At 44.8% G+C, this 21,772-nt stretch overlaps 1 long non-coding RNA gene across 1 annotated transcript; it reads right to left on the bottom strand.

Moving 5' to 3' along the window:
- Nucleotides 1-7,358: 7,358 nt before the first annotated feature.
- On the bottom strand, nucleotides 7,359-19,604 carry LOC148685385 (uncharacterized). Its single transcript, XR_015950654.1, has 3 exons — nucleotides 19,081-19,604; nucleotides 11,110-11,205; nucleotides 7,359-8,667 (listed from the first exon to the last, which is right to left on the bottom strand). It is a non-coding gene; the product is annotated as an uncharacterized LOC148685385 (long non-coding RNA).
- Nucleotides 19,605-21,772: the final 2,168 nt, after the last annotated feature.

Genomic DNA, 21,772 nt, shown 5'->3' with positions numbered 1-21,772 from the left:
TCTTTCCTTTCTTTTTTTTAAACAAAACCTGAACTTTCGGGGAGGGCCCTGGAATGCGCATGAGGGGAGCAAGCCTTCACAGCCCATCCCCAAATAGTGATCCTTCTTGAAACCACTGAGATTCCTAGGTTGTTCCAAACCCACACACTCATAGGAATTCAAGCCTGGGATTTATTAATGACACAGCAATGCTGGTTCCGTTCACTTCACTGGGGCTTGCGAACTTAGGCAGGTACCGGTCGTACTGTATACAGTGATTGGCAGTGGCTCGCCAGTGTTTCAGCTGGCTTTCTCTTAGTCCTACCTGGAGAAGCTGGGGATTAAACCTGGGTGGACCTTGTGCACGCAAATACTCTACCAGCCCTTCCCCGTGCGTTGCAGCCGCAACCTACTTATTTCATTATTTATGCATTTTATTGTATAGTCTCATTTTGTATTTTTCTGTTGTGAACTGCCCTGGGATTTTCGAATGAAGGACAGTGTATTTAATTTTAATAAAAATAATAATAATTTGATGCTGGCTCAGCAAATAAAAAAATGCAGGAGCAGAAGGTGCCCTCTGCACCAGCCTAATGAAAACAAAGAGACTAGTGGCGTGTAACCGATAAGGATGGTGCAACATGGATTCTCTGGTTAATTCCCTGATCACCTGATTAAGATGTGCAACATGCATGCAGGGCCTTTGCCTTCAGTTGTGAAAGCTTTGGAAAGAGCAGCTCAGAAGTTTGCACAACCTTGCTGAGTGGTGGGCGGCCGTGCGTGCTTGCACAGAAGAGTGATGCATGCAGCTAGATAAGGAATTCTACCCCAAAACAATTGCACAACTCCGCATTGCTCAAACCAAAGCTTTGTTTTTAGCCTGGTGTTTCCTATTCATCATCAACATGATTAATTTCTCTCTCTATTCCTTGTCCCCCCCCCCCACCCAATTAAAAAAAAAAACCCACACACTGAACCCATCAGTCACCTCGTTGATGTGCCTCATGATTAAATTTTGTCTAGCAGAATATCCACGTTAGCCTTTCAAAACAGAAGCCACAATCCTAAATGTAATAGCAAGGCCACGTACCCTACTTTACAGAGAACAGCCCTCTGTTTCGAAGAGCTGTCACAGGAGAGTCCTATTTGAGTACTGTCCAAGTCTGATTTAAAGATAAGGAATAAGTACGTGAAGGAGTCCTGAGTTTGCTCATCCACTCAACAGCTCCTGGGTCACTTCCAGATTACCCGTTTATTGAGAATTCATCCTGATTTGTTTGCACAAAGTTTGCAGGGGAATCAGAGGATGCCAGCTATTTACCGAGATTCATTGTGATTTGTTTGCAGGGAGATTAGACAATGTTGCCCCAAGGAAGTGTTATCCCACATTTTCTAGTGTGTCATCCTATCAATTTGTATGTGTTACTTCCATCAATTTATTAATTTTTATGCACATATCCCCCCCCAATATATACATTGGTTGCTGTAGTGCCCAGCAAAATTTGGATAAGTGTGAATTCTGAAGGATAGCTGTGAATGGTTTGCACAATGCTTTGGTTCTGGAAATTGCGAATTTGATAGATTCAGCTTCAAATGAAGCCTGGATCCAATTTCTGTTCCATCCCTAGTGGTAACTAATAGCTGCTGCTGTTGTAATCGTTTTTGCGCTGTACAAATTGTTGTTTGTTGCTGCTGTTATTAATCATTTTCAGCAATGAACGCTACCAAAGAGCGAGCACTGGAACAACAACAGAGATGTACCAGTCAGTGTTTAGAGGTTTACAAGGTAATGCCTAGCAATAGTTTCTGTATTCATTATTTGTTTCTCTTCCTATCCTGAGCATCACCTCTGTACCGTTCAGGTCTGTGGTGCACAGATAGGCAGCTACTCTTCAAGATTGATGACCACAGCTATTCATAATTTAGCCTTTCTTCCACAGCCGAAGAGAGGGGTCAGAAAGGTGTCAATAGTCCTCCTTTTCATTTGTGCAGGTTATGAAGTCATGCCATATAGTGTGGGAATCTCAATTGCCTGCCACTCCCTTGACGGGGTGAATCTTGGATGTTAATTCCCCTCGCAATTGCTCCTTGCCACAATTCCTGATAAAGCCAGCCAGGGTTAAGCAGTTGACTGCCTTCCAATTATGCTAAGGATAATGCTAATAATAATAAGATGTCAATATGTCCTATATTACAGAAGCCAGTCCACTATATGAAGAGGGCTGCCAGGGGGCAAAAAAAACACCCCTGGGATAAGCCTAGAGCTCTTGGAATGTCTCATTGCTCGGAGAAGTGGGCAAATTGGCCATGTGCCTTACATTACGGAGGCTAGTCCTTTATTTGAAGGGCTATCTGGTTTAAAGACAGATTATCCTAGGAAGGGAGAGGAAGAGGGCCTTGAAGTTAGCACATCTTCCCCATTCCCCAGTCTTCCCCATTCAGGTGTGATGCACTGCATTTCCAAGTCATTACTAATTTCTTATAATTGCATATAAAGGTTTGCAGATTTTCGGCCAATCCGTGTCCTCATTTTCCCTCATTTTTGTGATGCATTTTGTCTTTTGGGCACCACCTTGTCCAAAAGTGTAAGTAATAAAAATCAACAGGATCTCCATTGGGTGCTTGCGCACAAAAAATCCTTTGTCCAACACACACATTCCAACTGTCCTAAGAACTGGCATTTTACAGGTGTAGATATGATGCAGAGGATTAAACAGGCACAATCTCGCCTCTTCTTGGTAGACCACCCCATCCCTTTCTTCCCTGCCTTCCCTCCCCATCCCCCCAAAAGAAATATGTGTTTGGGCAACGAGGATAGTCTGAAATCCCTGGTTTAAAATTCTACCTTAGAACCGAGCGAATAATTCCCAATGAATAATGTAATCATTCACAATGAATCTGACATGTTTCCTTTGCTGTTTGAGAGCCTTCAACAACAGATGCCAATTTCACATTAAGGTTTTTTTTTTGAGGGGCTGTTCTTTCCCCCACTTGTATAGAGTGCTGTTTACTATGCGTTTATGGGCTGCTTGTCATTCAAGTTGGGCTCCCGGGCCGTGATTGGCTAGCTGTGACATGCCCGTTGTCGCCGCTGGATGATTGGCGGGCAGGTGAGCGCTTCTGTTACAAATACCTGCACGTGTGCGCTTAAAATTCTGTTTCCATGGCTACTCATTCATGCCGCTTTGAAATTCACTTTCCATCAACGCCGGTGCCAATAAAACTCAATCACTTCAGTGTTTGTAGAAAGCAGGCACAAAAAGGGACAGGAGGGTACATTTGCAAGCTCTGATACGTTTGTGACTTCTGAGTTTTGCTTGACAAAATCCGGCATGGCTTCCATCTGAGGGCTTTCTGCCCACTTATGAACAACACTGGCAGGTTTATTTTCCCCAGAGCTATTAGCCTGCCTGTGCAGCTGGAGCTGAGAGGTTGCAGGGCTTGCAGAAGAATCGCCTCCTTCCTTTTTGCTACATGCATTCCGAGGTCCACCAACTGGAGCAAGATGCAAAATTTTGAGAGTGAAGCAAAATGGCAGCTTGTGGGTGGAGTTAATTGTTAATTAATTAATTAAATTATATCCCACCCTTCCTCCTAAAGGAGCCCAGCAAAAAAAAAAAAAGACAAAACAATTAAAAACTACTTTTAAAAAAGTTCCAGTACGGATACAGACTGGGGAAGATCTCTAGGCTTGTTGAAAGAGGAAGGTCTTCAGTAAGTGCCAAAAAGCCAACAGAGAGAGTGAAGTATCAATAATAAAATTATTATTAATAATAATATTCAAGAGGAGGGAATTCGAAAGAGTAGTACCACAACGCTAGAGGCCCACCATTGTGCAGAATGGAATTATTATTATTATTATTATTATTATTATTATTATTATTATTATTATTATTACTATTACTATTTAGATTTATATATTGCCCTTCATCAAAAGATCTCAGGGCAGTTCAGCTGATAGTGTCTGCAGGAGGCTCTCATCTATCATCAATTGGGTATATAAGAGGTAAGACAATATTTTTTAAAAAATATATTCTGGTCCCAAGCTGTATAAGAGTTTCCACGCCAGAACCAGCACCTTGGATTTAGCCTGGTAGCTAATTGGAAGCCTGTGACATTCTTTCAGCAGTGGGACAAATATTGGTGATATCCTGCCTCAATGAGCAGTTGAGCCGTCACATTTCGCACCACCTGCAGCTTCTGGACCAACATCAAGGGCAGCCTCACCAGGGCTGTCTTTACCCGGGGGCACAAGAGGTGAGGGGCACCCAGGTGCCAAATTCTGGGGGGCACCAGGCGCCTGCTGCTGAAGCCGCCTAAGCTCTTGAGAACAGAAATCATGTGGTGGCAGTGTGGCGGCAGCGGGAGGCCCCATTAGCTAAAGTGGTACCTCAGGTTAAGAACAGTTTCAGGTTAAGAACGGACCTCCGGAACGAATTAAGTTCTTAACCCGAGGTACCACTGTACCTTCGTTTTTATTCAACCCCACCCTGGTTGCATATTTTTTTGGGGGGGGGGGTACACCTGCAAATTTCAGGGGTATTGTTTTCAGAACTGTAGCTTGGTTTTGGCTTCACTTCTGTTGGCACCCAAATACTTGCGTTTGCTTTTAGGAGGAGCTAGGTTGGCACTGAGAAAGGAAGCTTGTTCTCCCCCCCCCCAATTTCTTTGCATATGCATTATTAAAAGCAAGAAAGGGGTGTGTGTGTGTGTGTGTGTGTGTGTGTGTGTGTGTGTTTAGTCCTTTTGTTCTTAGTGGAGCAGGGAAAGTAGCAAAAAAGGATTAGTAAGAGTGGGAGACCGTAACTTATTTAGAGCCGCAGCAAACAGGAATAACAAAGTTGATTCTGTTTGGAAAGTGAGCAAACAAGCGGCCTAAGACAGAAAGCGAAGCCAGCTGGGCTTGAGGTCATGATCCAGGACTGTTTGCCTGCACTGTTAACTGATTACAGTTACCTAAATATATCTCCTTATCGTGGAACTGGTTTAACAGTGCGAATATTTTAAAGCTGTTTTTAAAAACTATTTGTAGGTACCGGTATATTCAGTTTTGTTTTGTTTTGTTTCCTTAATTCCAGGTCAAACAGGTGCCTAGCGGGATGCTTGTTTTGACAACAGACGTAGAGAAGAAGAAAGTGCCACAGTAGATTAAATTTTTTAAAAGATAAATGTCCACCAACAAAATTAGTGTTATGCATAAGAAACAAAAACAAAGGGGACACCCCACACATAGGGCATCATCTGCACTATACATTTAAACCAGTATCGTACCACTTTAAACAGTCATAGCTTCCCCCAAAGAATCCTGGGAGCTGTAGTTTGTTAAGGGGGCTGAGAGCTTTTAAGAGACCCCTATTGCCTCCCAAGAGTTACAATTCCCTGAGTGGTTTAGCAATCAGGTCTTCTTCTTAGTTACCTACCCATGACCTAATGTGTCATTTGGCCATCTCTGGGAGCTGCGGAAGAGCAAGAATTTATGGAAACTATGATTCTGGCCCCACATGAATACCACGTCCTTTCTGTTCCTGATCAGACTCGAATGAGATTTGATTATGAGGCTCCTTATATTGCGGTGCAGCAACTAGAGCACAACATTGCATTGTAGTCACTGGAGCGCAAGTGGGGAGCCTGTGGCTAATGATCAGGGATGGCAGAAGCTTTCTCTCTATCCCCTTTTCAGCCCGAGGGCCACATCCTTCCTAGGCAGCCTTCTGGGTGCTGCATGCAAGTGGTAGGCGGGGCCAGAAGGAAAAGTGGGCGGGGCAAAGTCTGCTCACTTGCAGAGTAGGGCTGTAAAGCCGGATAGAGGTATGTATCCTAAGGAACTCTGCTCACAGAGAGATGAAATACATATCAGCCACTCGCTACCCTGGAATCTGCCTGCTGAGGGGTAGATGCCTTACTTCGCCTCACGCAAAGGCTAAGCAGCATCTCTGCCTGCATCTGGGGTTCTCCGCCCTGCCCTGGATGACTTGGTGGAGGCGGGAGAGGAGGAGGGAGGTTGAGAAACAATAGCTGCAAAGTGCTCCCTTTGTCTGGCGCAGTCCCTGGCAGGCTGTGTGTGCTTCTTTTTGTCCTTCATTCCTTTGTCTGGGATGGGAGGAAGGAGGAGGATGGCAGCCCTTTGAGCAGATGGCTGCTTGCCGCTCTTTGATGATTTTCTTTTTTTGTGGGGGGAACTCCAGACATTCCTAGAAGGGCCTGTTATGGAGAGGTGTGTGTGTGTGTGTGTGCGCGCACCAATGGCTGTTCCTTCTCTTGTTCTTTTGTGTCAATACTGGGCTCCTGGCTGAGGGAAGGAGGGCTGGCTTTTCTTTCTTACTTACTCTGCACATGTTCAGTTTCTAAATGAGCTGCGCTGGGGAATTGCATAGCCTTTTGTCTCATTTCTGGATTCGTCCTATGGTAGGTTTGCCCACCGGCTGGGAAAGGGAGAAATACATACATACGGTACATACAATCACGCACGCATGCATGTATACAGCGCAACAGCATGGCCTTTGCTCCTGTGCAAATAGCAGCCAGTGGTGTGTTGCATTCCTCTGAATGCCAGTTTCTGGGAATCTCAAAGGTGGAGAGAGTGACTGCATTCAGGTCTTGCTTGAAGGCCTCCCCTAGGTACCTGGTTGTCTGTTGTGAGAGCAGTGGCACAGGGCTGTAGCTCAGTGGTGGTGCAGCTGCTTTGCATGCAGAAGGCCCAGGTTTGATCCCTGGCAGCATCTCCAGGTAGGGTTGGGAGAGTCTCCTGCCCGAAAGATGGTGGAGATCCACTGCCAGCCAGTGTAGACAAATACTGAGCTAAATGGACCAAGGGTCTAAGGCATCTTCCTATGTTCTTGGACAATTTAGTTATTGTGGCGCTGTGGCCTAAACCACAGAGCCTAGGGCTTGCCGATCAGAAGGTCGGCGGTTCGAATCCCCGCGACGGGGTGAGCTCCCGTTGCTCGGTCCCAGCTCCTGCCAACCTAGCAGTTCGAAAGCACGCCAAAGTGCAAGTAGATAAATAGGTACTGCTACAGCAGGAAGGTAAACGGCGTTTCTGTGTGCTGCTCTAGGCTCGCCAGAAGAGGCTTTGTCATGCTGGCCACATGACCTGGACGCTGTACGCCGGCTCCCTCGGCCAATAACGCGAGATGAGCGCCGCAACCCCAGAGTCAGTCACGACTGGACCTAATGGTCAGGGGTCCCTTTACCTTTACATTCATACCCTGCCTTTCCTCCAAGGAACTCAAGGTGGTGTGTGTGGTTTTTCCCCTCCCCATTTTATCTTCACAACAACAGTGACTGGCTCAACTCGAGCTTCATAGATGAGTAGGGATTTGAACCTTGGTCTCATGGTCCTAGTCCAGTGCTCTAGCTGCTACGCCACACACTGGGCTAAATGGTCTGATCCCACAGTGCTCTTATGTTTTTTATGGAGGAGAACACAACCGCCTGGCTATAGCTGCAGATCAGAGTCAAGTGCTGTTCAAGGGACAGCGGCAGGGGCTGGTTCAAAAAATCTGGCAACTCAACCAAACTGGACAACCCCAGCACAAAACTTATATTCTTGGAAAGCAAACACCCCAAGGAGCTTAATGTGCATTTCTCTCAACATTTTTTTTAAAAAAACGCTGAATTCTAATGCTTGAATTTGTTTGCTGGTTTTTCTTGCACTCCATTTTTTATTGAATTTTAATGCTTTGCCATTTTGGAAGCTGCCCAGAGGACACTGCCCTTGGGTGGCATAGAGATGCTGTTAATCAAAATCAAGAAATAATAATAATAATAATAATAATAATAATAATAATAATAGCATAGGGTTGCATCTTTGGACATCTGCACACAACCGCGTTTTGTCTTTGAAAGCGCGAGAACTTGCACTCATGACGAAGTGTGCATGCACACGAAAGCTCATACCAAAATAAAAACTTAGTTGGTCTTTAAGGTGCTACTGAAGGGATTTTTTTATCATGAAATACAGGCCTGTTTTAATTCCAACATTACTGAGAACACTAGCTACCAGAAGCGGCTACCCCGCTGCAGCCCGGCTATATGGCTGCAACTAGACACGAATTAACCCTTCTCATCCAGGAAAGTCAAGAAGGCTTTTTGTTGTTGTTGTTGTTGTTTGGTCACAAAATGACTAATGTACTCCTCCCTCTCTTTTTAAGTATTCAGTTGCCTATGCTAAGAGTCATTAGGCCCTCCAGGAATGCTTGATTTCTGGGGGCAAGAATGCTGCTAATCTTCTGATAGATAATAGGGTTCTTAGTAAGAGCAGAAAATAGCTGCAGGCTAGGAAACTTGGCTTCTTTTGTTAGCAAGGCTGGGCACTTCGGTGTATCTGATACCACATACTCCCAGAGGGGTCACTGAATTAGTCTATTTTGCAGCAGAACTAGCAAGGTGGCATCTTAAAAGACTTAATGAATTCATGAACAAGAGACCACGTCATTCAAGATACCCTCCAACATTTCTCCAATGAAAATAGGAGATAATAATGATCCATAATGATAATTGTACTATTTATACCCCACAAATTTTATTGGGTTGCCCCAGCACTCTGAGCAGCTTCCATCATATGTAAAAACATAATAAAACATTAAACATTAAACATAAAACCCTTCTCTATACGGAATTGCCTTCAGACTGCTCGGGGATTGGATCCATAGCCTCCAACATTTCTTCAATGAAAACAGGGACATCCTAAGGAAAAATGGAAGGACAGGTCCTGAAGCTGAGGCTGCAGTGCTCTGGCCACCTCATGAGAAGCGAAGACTCCCTGGAAAAGACCATGATGTTGGGAAAGATGGAGGGCACAAGGAGAAGGGGACGGCAGAGGACGAGATGGTTGGACAGTGTTCTCAAAGCTACCAACATGAGTCTGACTAATCTGCGGGAGGCAGTGGAAGACAGGAGTGCCTGGCGTGCTCTGGTCCATGGGGTCATGAAGAGTTGGACACGACTAAACGACTAAACAAAAACAACAAGGAAAAGTGGGACATTCTGCGATTAAAGCAGAAACCGGGAAATAGGGACACTTGGAGGGTTTGCATCAAGTGCTGCAAGACTCCTTGTAGATTTTGGAACCAGGGCCTCTCCACTTCACACAATCCTCCCAGGTGCTTTTTATAGGGATCATAGAATTGTAGAGCTGGAAGGGACCCCGATGGCCATCGAGCCCAACTCTCTGTAATCTCAGCTAAAGCATCCATGACAGATAGCCATCCAACCTCTGCTTAAAAACCTCCCAAGGAATGAGGAAGGATAAAAGGCAGGATCTGCAACACCCGCTCTCCTCTGGTGTGGAAACTCCAAGGGATATCTTGGCTACCTCCCTTCATGTTCAAAACAAATATTTGGGTAGGTGTTTTGCATTGCTGTTGCAGGCTTTGCAGCTCTGATGGTTGTTAATGGTTGAAAGAAAAGAACAGGGAAATAACCCCCTGCATACACATGGTTTAATATACAGTATTTTAGATGGCCAGTGCTGGTCTTGATGAGGTTTTTTCTACACTCATTTATACATTGTTGCCGTCCGTCAGTCTTGGGAGACAATGGAGGAGTGTGCCTTTGGGGGTAAAGCATAGTTGCCACGTATCCCGTTTTCCCCAGGAAACCCCCGTTTTTCCAGCTGTCCCCAGCCGAAAAAACAGATTTTTTTGTTTTCCCCCGGTTTATTCTGGCGCGGCAGCCATTTTGGAACTGGGCGGAGCATGCTCAGAAGCGACTTTTGATGCTGCTCTGCCCAGTTCCAAAATGGCTGCACTGCGACTTCTGGTGCGGCAGCCATTTTGGAACTGGGCACAGCAGCATCAAAAGTCACTTCTGAGAATGCTCCGCCCAGTTCCAAAATGGCCGCAGCGCTACTTCCGGCATGCTAATTTCGGTCCGGTCCCTTATTTTTCAGAGAGGAATTTGGCAGGTATGGGGTAAAGTCAAACCATTGGAAGTTTACAGCACTTTCTGTGGCTGTAGAGACTGATACGTGAGAGACTTATTTTGCTGCAGTCTGAGCGATATCTCGCCAATTGCAGGCACCAATTTTGGGTGAGATCTCACTGATTTGGGGTACGATCTCGTGCGCTCAGCAAGATCTCAGCTTATTTTGGTGAAATCTTGCCGGAAATCTCCTTCACTGGCAGTGGAGGTGACTGGGAAGGAGGCGCACCTAATGGCTGGGCTGGCCGTGTTCCTCTGTGAAGTATGTTACATGCCCATCCTATCCACTTGTCTTAACAGTCTTTTAACAATCAATCCTTCTTCACAGGGGATTCTGGCAATTGTAGCTCTGTGAGGGGAATAGGGGTCGCCTAACAACTCGCAGCCCCCTTAACAAACAACAGCTTCCAGAATTCTTTGGGGGGATTCTGAATTCATGACTGTTTGAATTGGATGGTGCGAATGTGGCCCAAGTCAGATTTTCGGTCCATCTAGCTCAGTATTTTTTTGACAGTGGCTCTCCAAGATTTCAGAGAGGAGCCTTTCACAGTCCCACCTGGAGATGCTGTGGATTTTACCTGGGACCTTATGCATGTAAAACTAGGGTTGACATATTTCAAAAAGCAAAAACCCGCACACCCCGAAACTCCAAAAAAACCAACACATGATTTTTCTGACTGACTTGCCTAAGATCCAGGACAAAGTGCCACCTTTTGGAATTTTCCCCTGGACATCAATTCTGCCTTTGAAATCCCAGTAATGCCAGGGAAAAGCCGTGCATATGGCAGCCGTATGTAAAACTGCTGCTCTGCCACTAAGCTCCAGTCTTTCATGTGCCTTGTCCTGGGTCAAGTTTAGCTGCAGGAGTCGATTTGCAGACCTGGCGGGGCCTTGATCTGTGAGGTTGTTTGTGTCAGTGATGTTGATAAGACTGCTATTGGCTTCTTGTTTCATGGGGCAAAATTTCCAGGAAACCGGTATCTGGGTTTCTGATGGACTATATCTCACCAGGGGAGATATAAATAGCTCTCTTCCTGGTTTGAGTGTTGTTTTGCACTTTAAGATGTACCAGAAAAAGAGAGAGACGCAAATTGACTCACACAGCTGGGATTTTCACAGAAACATTTCTAGGTAGTGCAAAGGAACTTAAGACTGTACTGGCATGCACTCAAAACAGATCTACGAACAGAAAAACATAACAGAAACCTTGTGACCCAGGAGCCATCTGTCTCAGCATGACAAGGTGTCCTGTTTTGCAGGGGACAGTCCTCTGTTTGAGTGGCCGCCTGGTCCTATTGCAGCCTAGATATAACAAAGCGTAAGCAAAGTCAGTTCAAGATGGGTAAGGACTCTGGTGCAGTTCTTAGAATTGTTCCCCTTCTCCTCCAGAAAGGACCAGAAAATAAATATTTTGGTATATTAAAGACTGATATATTTATTATGTCGTAAGTTCTCTTGGTCTACAAAAATACTATGGAGTCTGTGGGGTTTCATAACTCTCAGCAAAACACACATATTTTTTCCTTTTTTGCCAACCTTGATAAACAAAAAGAAACTATTCTGATAGCTAACATGATTTTTTCATGTTCTAGAATAATTTTTGTTTTATTAAGAATAATTTAATTGTGTTAAATGTATTATTTGACTTTGCATTCCTGTACCCACTTACCTGGGAGCAAGCCCCCTTCATTGCAGACCCTTATGTCTGAGTAGACATGTACAGTGGTACCTCGGGTTACAAAGGCTTCAGGTTACAAACTCCGCTAACCCAGAAATAGTACCCCGGGTTAAGAACTTTGCTTCAGGATGAGAACAGAAATCGTGCTCTGGCGGCGCATTGGCAGCAGAAGGCCCCCATTAGCTAATGCAGGAAATATTGATTTAGAAATTTTTCTTTGCTATCATGTTTTGTTTTCATTTGGAATTCTGCCTCAGTTTGATGTTATTCTGTTTGATTTTACTTTCATTTGCGTAGAATATGTTGAATTTTATATGATTTTCCATTTTACATGTTTTTTTATCTATATGATTTATGATTATCAATTTTTTTCTGTCTTTCTCTTTCTTTATCATTTGTTTTTTCATTTTTGTGTTAACATGATTTGTAATGTTTTGAAATACAAAATAAAATGTTTTTAAAAAATAAAAAAGCTAATGTGGTGCTTAAGGTTAAGAACAGGTTCAGGTTAAGAACGGACCTCTGGAACGAATTAAGTTCTTAACCAGAGGTACCACTGTATACCTTTGTACTGCAAGTTATACAGTGAAATCTTAATCACTGCCTGAACTTCAGCTCCTGCAACAAGGGAGACATGCCTAAGCTGCCTCTACAAATTTTCAGATTTTGCACTTGCCATTTTGGGTGGAGTGGGTGGAATCTCTAACATCTCTTTGCCCTTATTGTGTAATGTCAGAAAATAGCTTGTAGGAAGTACCTGATCTCTGATAAGCCCACCGCAGGAAAGATGCTAGAAAGATAGCAAGAGGAAACCTTAGAGATTCCAAGGGCTAGAAAATCAGTGAGAAGCAGGAAGCCACTCAAGGGGTAGGAGAAAACAGAAGCTGTTTATGATCACAGGGATTCCTAATGTCTGGTGCCCAAGCACCTTACTCATCAATCACAGCTCTGACTTCATTCATTAGCTAAAATCACTGAAAGGCATGAGCAGCAAGGATGGCCTGTGTCCACACTTAGAAGGTTGCCTGCACATTTTGCTTCATAACTTTCTGCACAGGATGACTAGAGACCCCTCTCTCCTTCCTCCACTCTCCTTTTAAAATTAAAACTCAGTAATCTAGGCCCCTGCTAGTAGGGTTCCTAGTGAGTTGCTCCAGTTGCACCAGTAGCTATGACCCTAAGAAGGAAGTTGAAACAAAATAATTTGTTATTTTTATTTTGTTTCGACAACGGCAGACCAACACGGCTACCTACCTGTACCCAAGAAGGAAGGGCAGGGACCCTGAAGTTGCCACCAGTAGTTTGCACTTGGTAGGAAGAAAGACTAATTTGGGGCTTTCCCTTATACTAGGCAGTTGTATCAGTCTGGCCACCTTGATTTGTCATCGGAACCTAACCAACAAGTTCCATTTGTAGCAGATATTTTTCTGAAAGCAAGGAAGGGTTGTATCCATTGCGTAATACACCGTGCTCCACAACCATCACATTTCTTCTTTTCTCAACCAGGATTATGTAAGCATGGCAAGGGATTTTATGGCTGCTGTCGAAAGAAATATTCTAAAGGATGCTTCCAGGTGTTGGCTTTCTCCAGTGACTGGAATGCTTGTGTGACTAACCAGCAATGCTCGCATGTCGACGTGCTGGACACCCACAAGGAAGATGCCAGTGGTGACATTTCCGGTGGTGACAGCGATCTACAAGCATATCACCAGAGGAGTGGCAAACCAGCTATAGTAGCTTCGATCCCTCCCAACCCTCTTCAGTGGGGTACCTGCTGGGTTTGTTGGGGTGACTGACGAGTGCAAATATTTAAAAAAACACACACAAATAAAATAACCACATCAGATTGGAGAAGTTCCCTGATAGAGTCGTGCAAGCAGTGGCAGACCTATCTTCTGGGGGCCCCGAAGCTTGAACTGTGATGGAGACCCCTTCACAACCAGCGACGAGGTCTTCAATAGGGTTGTTCCACAACAAGTCACCACAGTTTTTTATTTTTTAAAAATTAACTACTACATCTCAGATTTTGATTAAATTTGCTGTACAGCGTTATCTCACATGTCAAAGTCACTGGTCTGAATAAAAAAAAAATCCTATGCCTTATAGTTTTCAAGTTATGAGTGAAGGATGAAAATTAGGGAATTGCTGTATACATGCATGACTTAGAATCATAGAATCATAGAGTTGGAAGAGACCACAAGAGCCATCCAGTCCAACCCTCTGCCAAGCAGGAAACACCATCAAAGCATTATTGGCATATGCCTGTCAAGCCTCTGCTTAAAGACCTCCAAAGAAGGAGACTCCACCACACTCCTTGGTAGCAAATTCCACTTCCGAACAGCTCTTACTGTCAGGAAGTTCTTCCTAATGTTTAGGTGGAATCTTCTTTCTTGTAGTTTGAATCCATTGCTCCGTGTCCGCTTCTCTGGAGCAGCAGAAAACAACCTTTCTCCCTCCTCTATATGACATCCTTTTATATATTTGAACACGGCTATCATATCACCCCTTAACCTTCTCTTCTCCAGGCTAAACATACCCAGCTCCCTAAGCCGTTCCTCATAAGGCATCGTTTCCAGGCCTTTGACCATATTGGTTGCCCTCCTCTGGACACGTTCCAGCTTGTCAGTATCCTTCTTGAACTGTGGTGCCCAGAACTGAACACAGTACTCCAGGTGAGATCTGACCAGAACAGAATACAGTGGTACTATTACTTCCCTTGATCTAGATGCTATACTCCTATTGATGTATCCCTCCGGGATTCGGAGCCCTGCAGCTTAAGCTTCATTAGTTTCATAATGAAGTATGTTTATGCAAGTAAACATAAGAAGGGTGTACAAGCAGCTAACTTTAATGGGAACTTAAATCCTAGGGTGCTCCTGTTTACTGAGCATTCATCCTGATTTCTTTGCAGGGAGATCAGATGATGTTGGCTATTGAACTAGCATTCATTCTGGTTTGTCTGCAGGGAGGTTAGATGATGTTGCATCATTCAAGTGTTATCCCATACTTGCCGGTGCACTTTCATGCCACTTATTGCAAAAAGCTGTCTTTTGCAGAACTGGGCTTCTTGCGCAAGCACTCCCAACACAGTATAATTGCACACCCTGAATTGACCTATGTGCAATTGTATCCTACCTGCAAATAGCAATGGCCTGAAGTACTCCTAAGGAAATCTCCAGAATTTTGAAATAGTTTTCATTCCCCCCCCCTCCCAATTTGAACAACCCTCCCCACTAATTTCAGTTCCTGGGGAAAACACTGGTGGCTACATAGTTGTAGTGCAGGAATAGAGGGCATTTTTCAGCCCAATGGGCACATTCCTTCACGTATGGTGCCAATGTGACACCAATCCGTTAACCATATGTGCTTTTGTTAATGAATCAATTACCTATGTTAGCGTAAACTTGCGTATAAACAGAAAGAATTCTAAAAAAACAAAACACCGTTCTTTGTTTTTAGATGAAGCATCTGTGTTCTGCAACAGAAATGATCTCAGAAGAGGTGTTTGGCATTTCCAGACTATCTTCAGGTAGGATTCAACCACAGACAGGCAAATCCAGGTTGTGCCATTATAGCCAATTGGGAAGTCTTGTGGAACAAACCTGCTTCACCCCCAAAGGATTGATTTGTTTGCAGTAAGGAAAGTGGTGAGAGAAATTGCACTGGAAGCTGTGGGACAACACATGCTTTGATACGTCATCTAACCTCCAAATCAGAATGGATGCTCATTCTCTGAAGCATTTCAGCTAGAATTAACTGTTGACCTGTGTGTGAGAGCAAACCAACAATCATGCTTTTCGAAGATGATGCAGCCCTATTTTAAACAAAGCCAGTATTTTGGCTGAAAAGAAATCAGGCCTCTATTCATTTATTTTGAACCACGCTAGCATTGGCTTTAAAATATAGGTGCCATTTTCTTTAATTTTCTTAAATAAGACACTCCCCTCCCCACCAGAAGGGAATATATAGCACTCTTCCTTAAACCCTTGAAACTTTCCACAAAAGTATTTGTGTGGCACTGTGGTGTGGTAGATTGAATTATTTCCAAGCACAGGGAAGAAATTTTGCAGCCAGTTCATCGTGAAATTCTCTTGCAGTTCACCACCAATTGTTCTTTCTCACACACACCCATGCTGTTTTGACGGGACGGTTTGTTTTTTCACGTCTGTCAGCTGGGAAATCCGCACCCTCCTTTTCTTCAAAAAGGGAACTTTTCCTCAGAATTTTCGAATGGAAGAAGCTTGCTTGTTTTCAGGATGTCACCATGAATGACTCATGGGCTTTGGACTGATCCTTCGCTGCGATGAGGAAATTCAAGAGCTGACAAGAGGAAAGAGGCAGCTTTCGATTTGCAAAGGCATACTGTATTTCCTTGTCTAATTGGAATGCTTATTACAATTTGCTGTTACTCCAATGGGGATTTCTCCCGACTCTCCGATTTCAGTATCGGCTTCATAATTGCATTCAGTTGCATTCTCCGGAGGTAAACAAGAACTGATACCGTTTTCAAGAAAATGCAATGCAGAGTTAGCCTAGGGACTGTAGCGTTTGGAACCCCCCCCCCAACCACCGTTAGCTGACGTGATTATTACATCAGCACTCCTTTTCCTCAGCTGCTGTTCAGGAGAAATCCCCATTGGGATGGTGGTGGGTGGAGGACTTTAATGTGCGGAGGGGATGTGTTTCAGCGCTCGAAGGCTCCTGTCTCACCGCCTCCACTTTCAGTTTTTAGTCCTAAGAGGTCAGCAGGGATGGGTGGAAAATAGAGGCCCACCAAAAATGATATATGAAGCCATCCTTAGACCAAAAGTGGCTCAAAATGCATCAGTGACCCTAATGTGACTCTTGAATGTTACGCATGTCCTTCCAAAGTCAGGAGCATCCGGAGTAAGAATTTGTATACCTCTCCAAACCTTTGAGGATGAGATGCCCCAGCACTTGGGGCTGTGACTCTATCAGAGAATCTGCTTTGCATGCAGAAGGTCCTGGGTTCAATCCCTGGCCTCTCCAGGTAGGGCTGGGAATATCCCCTCTCTGAAAATCCAGACAGCAGCTGCCTGTCAGTGTGGACAGTGCTGAGCTAGGTGGACCAATGGTCTGAGTCAGCAGCTTCCTGTGCAAAACACACACGAGCAGTGTGTGGCTGCCCCGTGTGGTGAACCACTGAACTGCAGTTGGCAGTGTTCTTCACGAAACGGGACTACATGGCCCATCCAAGCTGGCCATTGGATGCCCCTTCCAAGCTGGCCATTGGATGCCCCTGGGAAGGAAGTACACTGATCTGCTCATCCCTATTGGGCCACATATGAATAATGTACATAGGCAGATGAAACACAGGAAGCTGCCTTATACCGAGTCAGACCGTTGGCTCATCTAGCCCAGTACTGTTCACATTGTCTGGCAGCAGCTCTCCAGGGTTTTAGACAGGAGTCCCTCCCCCACCCTCCCTAGAGGTGCTGTTGATATAACATGGAATCTTCTGTAGTCAAAGCAGATGCTCTACCACTGAGCAGGAGACCCACCTGACCCATGGAGAGCAGGTCAGATTGTTTGTTCACCTAACACCCAGTGTTGTCTGCTCTGACTGGCAACTACTCTTCAGGATCTCTGGAAGAGGTTTCCCCCATCACCTTCTGTTTGAACGTTCTGAGTGGAGCCATCATGTCTTGAACCTTAGACTTCCTGTGTACAGAGCACATGTGCTGGTCCTTTCCTGCAGAATCAGTCTCCATCCTCTTTCCCCAGAACCAGTTGCTGGGGAGTAAAAGAGGGAAGAGTGCTGCTGTCCTCACATCCTGCTTGCTGGCTTTGCACAGGCAACTGGTTGTCCACGGTGAGCACAGGACACTGCACTATGTGGGTTCTCGGCCCCATGCTTCAGGGCTCTTGTGTTTCAAGTGCCCCACTAGAATATGGATGGTGAGCAAAGGAAGGGGGGGTGGGGAAACAGCAATTGGAGTTGGCAAAGTGCAGTTTGATGGGGCGAGCTTTGTCTCCCACAGGGCTGTCCCTACCAGAAAGGCGGACAGAGGCAGCTGTTCCTTGGTAGCAAACGCTCAAGCGGCGGCAGGGAGTGGGCAGTCCTGGATGTGTCACATGTAGGGATGAAGGACTTATTCAAATTCAGTTTGCATTTAAAGACCAACTTGCTGAATTTGCACTTTCTAAAATAATATGTGGACCAAAAAAACAGCCATCTTTCAAAAGTCACACTTTCCTGAATTTTGCATTGCAGTTCTTCTGAAAAGCAATGCGTACAAAAATACATATGCTAGGGTAACATGGGCGTATAACAGCACACATCAGTGAAAATAATATACAATAACAGAGTATAGTAGGGAAATTGCTTTTGCAAAAAGATAACAGTGGAAAAATTGCATACAACAATGTGGAGAAATCTGCGCTAAGAGGCTGAAGGATTTTCAGGAGTTTTCGTTTTGCAAACTATTTTGGAAATGAGAACTAAACTTAAGACTGCAAAAATAAGAAACTGAGTGAAACCAAAATCAACACATTGCCCCGCCTCAGTCACAAGAGCTGCCTAACTTAGCACTCCCCAAGTTAGCCCTCAAGGGCAGTGGAATATGTTGCCAGTTGTCATTGTCAAAGTGAGATTCAGCTGCAAGGCTGGTTGGCTTTCATACACACAAGGGGAGAGAGGTTCATTTTGTCTTTTGCCTCAGGCAGCAAAAGGTGTTGAGCTGGCCGGGGCAAAAACCAACCAAAATGATCAAGGGGATGGGGCAAGCCCCCTATGAAGAAATATTTCAGTGCTGGGGACTTTTGAGTTTAGAGAAAAGGTGAATAAGAGGTTGTCAGTTTGCATTGCCTGACATTCAGATAGGACTCTAGTAGAGGCTCTGGTAGGGCTGCCATATGTCCAGAATTTTCCAGACATAGCCAGGAAATCCAGACTTACGGCAGCCCATGTCAGAAGTGTAGATTTTGGCAAACTTCACTTCAAAAGTTTCTCAACAATTTTTGGCAACCCTAAGCGCTGAAAAATTATGGTGCTGCCTCTCCCGATATGTAACCCAGAGTAAAAGAAATATTGAATCATAAAATGAAAATTTTAAAACAAAACATAACATAGATTTATTGCGACACATGACAGGATCTGATTTTCCATACCTTATTAGTATAGTGTCCAGATCAAGGAAAGTAATATTCCCACTCTATTCTGCCTTGGTCACCAGCCCAGTGAGGACTGAGCATGCTGAATGACTGTTGAGGGTGGGGGAATGGAATGGAATATCCTGGGATAGGCTAAAGCTGGATGGAACCTTGAGCAGGACAACAATATCCCAGAAAAGGTCATGGTTGATTGGCACCCTGAGCAACGCTTTCTTTTGCAGGTTTGACTTGTTTTATTTTCAACAACATTTATCGCCCACATTCCCCTCTCCGAACAGAGATGTTCAAAGCTGCTTGGGAAAGCACACAAAAGAGGAAAGAAAGCTCGGTTCATTAAAAATGCAGTAAATATAACAAAATTGCACCTTTTGTGTTGAAGTGCTGCCTGTCATTACTCAAATGTTTTGGTACAGGGAGATTTATGCTGCTGAACCAAGGAAGGCTTCCCAATGGGAGGAGCCGGCGTTTCACTTTTGCGAGCTGCTATTTAAGCAGGAGGCAGAGAATGGGAGAAGGGGCTGCTGGGAGAAGCCAATTATGATAGCGCCACATGCATTTTGTATGCTGCTTCTGTGGCAAAAATCTATACCTCTGTAAAGAACAGAATGAGAGCACTGCCCAGCAACTGTACCTGTTTTTCACAGATACATTTGTGCTATTTGCGAGAGCCAGCGTGGTATAGTGGTCAAGAGCAGTGGTTTCGTAATCTGGTGAACCGGGTTCGCTTCCCTGCTCCTCCACATGCAGCTGTTGGGTGACCTTGCACTGGTCACACTTCTTGGAAGTCTCTCAGCCTCACTCACCTCACAGAGTGTTTGTTGTGGGGGAGGAAGGGAAAGGAGATTGTTAGCCACTTTGAGACTCCTTAAGGGGAGTGAAAGGCGGGATATCAAGTCCAAACTCTCCTCTCTCCTCCTCCTCCTCCTCCTCCTCCTCCTCCTCCTCCTCCTCCTCCTCCTCCTCCTCCTCCTCCTCCTCCTCCTCCTCCTCCTCTTCTTCTTCTTCTTCTTCTTCTTCTTCTTCTTCTTCTTCTTCTTCTTCTTCTTCTTCTTCTTCTTCTTCTTCTTCTTCTTCTTCTTCTTCTTCCCCTCAGAAAAGGAGGGGGCAATCAACCCGCCATAGAAATCATCGAACCTTAAAAAGGAATATACTTCCCACCCACTCCACCAAATAAAAACATATCTGGGCAAGTCATAAGAGAAATTGTGTTAGCAAGTTTTTTTCATTGCCACTATGAGGTCCAGCAACTTTATATACTGTATGTATAAATACCCACACGCTGAATTCCGAAATGCTACAGGGCACTTTGTTTATGTGAGGATTGGCACTCAAAATTGAACTCAGAATGAGTTTGCTATTAGTTGTTGGCATCCATCTGTCGAAAGACAATGGAGTGTGCCTCCGGGGGTGAAGTCAAACCGCTGCATTAGCAGCACTGAAGTGGCCTCCCTGGGGCACAAGCCAGGGCAGTGTGTATGGAGGCCCTGGGCTGCCCAGATGACAAGACCCTCTTGGGTCAGTGTGGATGGAACCTTGGGCAGGACAACAGAATATCCCAGAAAAGGTCATGGCTGATTGGAACCCTGAGCAATGCGTGGCCTCGCTGATGTGGCCCAAAGGAAAGCAGAGCAATACGTTTGACACCAGCTGGACTGCAGTTGCCGAAAGAATGCATACAAGGCGCCATCCAACCATCTTCAGGACTCCACTCTGAATTTGTGTAGGGTTTGCTCCTTAGCCTTTTCTTTTCCCGAAGATGTCACACAAGGCAGCAGAGGTTTAGGTTCAGAGTTTTCCTTCTCCTAGATGGGCTACTTCCCAGACTGACAACCTCCATCTGCTGTTCGTAGGGCTGGGGAACTGTGGTGCTCTAGATATTGACAGACTCCAACTCCCAACTGTCTCAGCTGTAATGGTCAACGGTCAGAGATGATGGGAGTTGCGAGTCCTACTGCGTCTGGTGGGCTACAGGTCCCTTGCCCATGGCTTATAGTATAAATAAATGGGCAGGCCAGAATGCAAATAGATGTGCAGGCCAAAAGCAAGGTACCAATGAGTTGTACGTGCTGTTGTCTAGGGCCACGTTATTCATATGGAACAAACTTTTTATTGCAGGGCAATAAGTACACTGGTTTATTGCTAGAAGGTACAGTGAACAGAAACTGAAAGAAAATGAGAAGGAAAAGTTCAAGAGGAGAGTTGGAGCCCAGCCCATTATACCAGGAGGTTATAGTTAACTCTATAATGTTCACATCGCTGCACCTGCTTAGCTGCATGTTTTTAATGGAGACAGTTTGTTAGGGTGAAATGGTACACAAGCACCTTTCTGGAGCACCAGATTTTGCATTTGAGGATGAACTTGGGGCTGTAACTAGGCTAGGGATAGATAGTAGATACATTGATTTGCCTAGAGCGCTGGCATGCCCCATCTAATAATGTGTCGGAAAAACCCAACTTGTGGCATTTCGAATGCAGTCCTAGGCATGTTTAAGTCCTGCTGTCTTTGCTGGGCCTTAAGGTGTTGTCACATTGCAGGTTCACTCTAAATTCGAAAGTTTGGGCCTGTATGAAGTTTTAATCCCAGCCAAACAGAACAACTTTCCTTGTATCAGAGAATCTAGACTGCAGACATTCTGACATGTGTGTTCGCTGAGAAATTGGAATGTTCATGAACATTCTGTGGCTCAGCCGACCAGTGTGAGAGGTTTCAAGGCCAAATGTGCAGTACAGTCTAGTTTCCATGCTTCAGAGCACTACCATAGCCGTTTAAGCTTCTATTCTCAGCCCAGCCTATGTTCCTGCTATTCTTAGCATAGTAAGAATGCAGTAAGCACACAGAGCTTTCCCACATCCTGCTCCAATAGTTTAAACAGAGGTGAGAGTTTTGACTCTGCCAAAGCATTACTAGGGGAATTAGGGACACAGCATCTCAACCTTCTTCCGAAATGCTAATGCCCAGAAGCCAGAGGGCCTGTCATGTGACTCGGGGAGAATTGTTTGAGAATTCTGGCAAAAAAGTGTTTGCTGTTGCTGCTTTTGGTCTGCAAAAGATACGTA

The sequence above is a fragment of the Zootoca vivipara genome, chromosome 6 (genome assembly GCF_965207765.1).
Source record: "Zootoca vivipara chromosome 6, rZooViv2.hap1.1, whole genome shotgun sequence".
Lineage (NCBI taxonomy): Eukaryota > Metazoa > Chordata > Lepidosauria > Squamata > Lacertidae > Zootoca > Zootoca vivipara.
The sequence above is the reverse complement of the archived record's forward strand: the minus strand, read 5'-3'. Positions and strand labels throughout refer to the sequence as shown.